This window comes from Petaurus breviceps, unplaced genomic scaffold (genome assembly GCF_028583685.1).
Source record: "Petaurus breviceps papuanus isolate PSGF00001 unplaced genomic scaffold, PetGlider_PUasm1.0 98, whole genome shotgun sequence".
NCBI classification, from domain to species: domain Eukaryota; kingdom Metazoa; phylum Chordata; class Mammalia; order Diprotodontia; family Petauridae; genus Petaurus; species Petaurus breviceps.
In genome coordinates this window covers 24,403,821-24,408,419 of record NW_027187460.1, presented here as the reverse complement: position 1 = coordinate 24,408,419, position 4,599 = coordinate 24,403,821, and the positions used below count along the sequence as shown (strand labels likewise).

At 38.8% G+C, this 4,599-nt stretch overlaps 1 long non-coding RNA gene across 1 annotated transcript in view; it reads left to right on the top strand.

Moving 5' to 3' along the window:
- LOC138155775 (uncharacterized) overlaps positions 1 to 4,276 on the top strand; it is a 16,342-nt gene extending 12,066 nt beyond the window's left edge. The window contains exons 2-3 of the long non-coding RNA XR_011166985.1: positions 2,615 to 2,863; positions 3,561 to 4,276. This is a non-coding gene — a long non-coding RNA (uncharacterized lncRNA). The remainder of the gene's footprint in view (positions 1 to 2,614; positions 2,864 to 3,560) is intronic.
- The last annotated feature ends 323 nt before the right edge of the window (positions 4,277 to 4,599 follow it).

Below are 4,599 nucleotides of genomic sequence, written 5' to 3'. Positions count from 1 at the left end.
CTTTCTTTCTTTCTTTCTTTCTTTCTTTCTTTCTTTCTTTCTTTCTTCCTTTCTTTCTTTCTTTCTCCTCTCTCTCCTCTCTCCTCTCTTTCTCTTTCCTTCTTTCCTCCTTTCTTTCCTTCCTTCTTTCTTTCTCTCTCTCTCCTTTTCTCTCTCCTTCCTTTCTCTCTTTCTTTCTCTCTTTCTACATACATATGTATACATATGGATAGATAGATATAGCTATATACACATATATTATCAATATGATTGGTACTCAGTAAGATTTATTGATTTGTCAGAGTGAAGTACCTGATAATCAAAATCTAATATAATGTATTATTTTTTTTAGAGCATCTTGTTGGCACAGTCAAGAACAGAACACATTTATCTGTGTAGACATCATATCCTTGGTAGTAGATTGTATGGTGTCTGCGGTCAGGGCCTTTGTCACTCTTCACCTCTGTGTTCCCTTACTGTATAACATCGTGCTTTTTGTACATTGTAGATTCTCAAGAAATGTTTGTGGAATGGAAGGGGATTTGCCTTCTCTCATGTTTCAAAGATAGCGATACCTTTCAAATAATAATGTGTTCTCTATTTCTTTTTTAAAAACTTAATCCTTTGTAATAAGTCCTGTTGTGAAGGACCAGGAAAAGAGGAGTCGCCGATATTAGATATGTGTTCAAAGTGACCCGCTTCAAAATAAGAAGACATGCTTATACTTTCGTTCCATGATGCTCTTGCTATCAGACCCTCTGTGCATAGTCTGGACTTAGTGCTACTCCCCCATTGCTCATCTAGAGTGTGGTGTTAGTTTCATTTTTTGGGAAAAAGAAACTTAGCCCACCATTTAGTCTGTTGAACAAGATAATATATGCAAAGTGCTTTGTAAGTACAAAACCTGATATGAGCCATTATGATTCTTTTGTATTATATTCTGATATTTCAAGGCACTCTAATTTTACTGGTATAATCTCTACCAATGGAGCTCACAATCCCTTTCCATTCCTTAAAAATAATTTAAAATATTTATTGAGTGCCTACAATTTACAGTGCCTGCAATGTATAGTGCCACATGTCGGTGCCATATTCAAAGACAAAGTTGAAATAGCCCCTGATTTTTAGGAGTTTAAATTCTACCAGGTAGTTATATTATTATCGTATTAAATAAATTCAGTTCTGTGTGTTTTGTATGATGAAATGACTATAGATGAAATAGCTACAAACCAGAAAAAAGCATCATATTCCCAAGTGCTTAGTTGCACAGGACAAAACAAAGCCAGGCTCTTCATAAGGAGGAAAATTTTTTTTATTTCTGCAAAACCTCAACATTTTCAAAAGGCAGATGAGGAGGGGAGTTGACAAAGTCACTGAGCAAGGAAGGCAGCCTAGTACATTGGGAATAGTGCTGACCATGGAGTCAGAGGCTCTAGATTTCACATCCCATGTTTAATGCTTTCTATGTGTGTGATTTTGGGGAAAGTGTTTAACTGCTCTGGGCCTAATTTTTTCATCTGTAAGAGGAGGGGTTTGGATTAGATGGCTTTTGAGGTCCATTCTAGTTCTAGAGCAAGGTCACCACGAAGATGTGTGTGTGTGTGTGTGTGTGTGTGTGTGTGTGTTACCACTGCCAGCCTAAGAATTTCCATTCTACCAGTGGAGAACATAAGGGTTCCCCTCCCTGATAAGGATTCTAGAATATTGGATATGAATGAAGAAAAGGGGAGAAAGGTTAGAGATGGAATGAATGTCTAGTTGACGTGGAACCCAGCTTCAAGACCTTCTATTCAGTTTGTGTGTAACATATTGGAAACCTTTGCCAATCTTTGTGGCTAGTGCTTCCTTTCTCCCCAAAGAATCACTTATTTACTCATTTCTGTCCTTATTCTATTCCTCAATAGGAATATGATGCTTCATAATATGAAGCTCAATATGTATAGTGGAAAGAAAATGGTTCTGGAATCAGAGTATGTGAGTTCAAATCCTACCATGAATGCTTATGATTTGGGTAAATTTCAGCAAGATATCGTTCTGGATCTCTGTTTTCTCATCTGAAAGATGAGGGGAGTGGCACTTCCCAACAGAGAGGTGAAGGAATAAATGTATAGCACGAGACACATATTTTTATACATGATCAATATGGGGATTTGTTTTGCTTTGCTATGTATATTTGTTACAGAGGGGGTGGGGAGAATGAGAAGGAGGAAAAAAATAAATGTTTGATAATTGAAAAAAAAATAACCTTTAGTTTAAGATACCAGGGGTTGGACTGTTAGTTAGCCTCTGAATCCCTTCATTCTTTGCCTCTATGATTTTCAGAAAAGAGGGCAAGGGCATCTCCCTCTGTGTCTATATCTCTAGTGGCTAGCACAGTGTCTGGCCCATAGTAGGCACTTAATAGATTCTTGCTGGATTGGATTTGGGGTTTCTGGGCTAGATTTCTATTAATATTCATAAGAGATAAATACCTGACCTCAGATTGCTCCTCATTTGTAGAGTGAGAGGCAGAGAGTGTTGTTGTCCAATCATTTCAGTTGTGTTCAACTTGGGGTGTTCACATTTGGGTTTTGTTTTGTTTTGTTGTTGTTGCTTTGGTAAAGATTATGGATTGACTTGCAATTTCCTTCTTTAGCTCATTTTACAGATGAGGAAACTGAGGCAAAGAGGATAAGGTGACTTGCCCAGGGTCACCCAGCTAGTAAGAATGTGAGGCCAGATTTGAACCCATGAAGATGAGTCTTCCTGACTCCAGGCCTGGCACTCCATTTATTGTGCTCCCTAGCTGCCCAAGGATAGTATAAATGGCACTGAACTTGGCCTCAGGAGACCTGGGATCTACTCTGCCTTTTGACTTCTCTACTGTAAATATCTTCTCCCATTGGTGAGTTTTTCCAAAACTTCCATTTTGGGGGGAAGGGCTCTAGACCAACTGTCTCTCATTCTCCACACCATGCCACCATGTCTCTGCCTGGGTACCCCATTAAAATGTAAGCTCCTTGATAGCAGTAACTGTCTTTTTTTCTTAAATTTGTATCCCTAGCTTTTACTACAAAATGTAGCACATGGTAAGCACTTTATAAATGCTTGTGGACTGACTAACCAATCCTAATACTTGTCAGCAGCGTTACATTGTGCAAGCCTCAGTTTTCACCTCTGCAAAATGGGGGTAGCAGTCCTTCTACTATTGGCCGAATAGGGTTATCAGGAAATTGATCTGGAAACTTTACTATGTGAATGTAAGTTGTTCTGAAGGGTTTGGAATAGGTGATGGTGACTTGAAGGATGGTGTGTGGTTGGAAAGCCATTCAAACCAGGTGCATGTATTTTGCATCTTGGCTTGCTGGTCTAGTGATAGTAACATTTCTCTGTTTCCCCCTAAACCTTTCTTTAACATTTAAACTAGGAGATTTTTTTTTAATCTTGTGGGGAAACAGCCCCCCAACGACCATTTCACTAGTTTACTAGTCAAAACACAAAAGCAAATGTATTTTAGCAGTGGAGGGGCAAGGAGTTCCTCTTTGATTAGCTCATCATCCAACATGTCCCTTTTGTAATGTTGTCTTTTCTTTCTTTTTCAGAACCATGGGAAATAGGTGGTCCTTATTCTGGCATGGAATGTTATAGGACACATCTCTGGTGGAAACATGGAAACACAGGCACAGGTGGATATGGAGATCCCACTTAATGGAACTCAGTCATTTTCAATGACTGCCTGGTGTCTCTAGGATCAGTGATAAAGGCCTCTGTTTAGCATTTATTGCCATTCCAGCCTGCTTCAAGTCTACCTGTCTAGGCTTATTATATGTTATTTTCCTTTATTCAGCAGCCCCACCATATTAGTCTTATTACTCTTTCTCATATATCATACATCTTTGCTCTCCTTGCTTTTGCACAAATCTTTACCCCATATTGGAAATTCATTTCCTCCTTACCTGTGTCTTCAAATGCCTTGCTTCCTCCAAAGCTCAGCACGGGCCTCTTCCCCTTCTCCCTCCCCCAGATTTTCTTGTATTTGCTTTGTGTATATTTTTTATTTACTTGTATGAATACATATTTTTTCTTCTAATGGAATGTAAGTTCCTTAGGGCACAGACTGTTTCAATGTGTCTTTGTATTACCAAGGCCTAGAACAATGCCCTGTGCTTATTAAATACTTAATAATTGATTGATGTTATCTACTTGTCTTTTCTTCAGTTACTATCATCCTAATCCCTGTATTCCAGCAAAACATGCAATTTTATGAGAAACAGCATGGTGTGGTAGAGAGAGCACTTGAGTTAGTCAGAAAGCATGAATTTGAATCTTAGCTCTGACATTTACCAGCTGTGTGATCTTGAGCTTAATTCTCTGATTCTCAATTTTCTCATCAGGGACAATATTTGTCTGTCCCTCACAGGACTGTTGTGAGGAAAGCACTTTGTCAAGTGCTGTATATGTGAGCTATATGATTAAAGGCCTTTTTGTCACATAAAGACTTTGTTACTAATGCAGGTTATGTTTGGTCAATGGACAGTGGACAAGGGATTCATTGCTCACTCCCTCCCCAGAGGCTGTTGTTGAGAGCCTATAGCCAGATGTTAGAAGAACTGGGCCGAAAGATCTAAGATTTAGGAAACA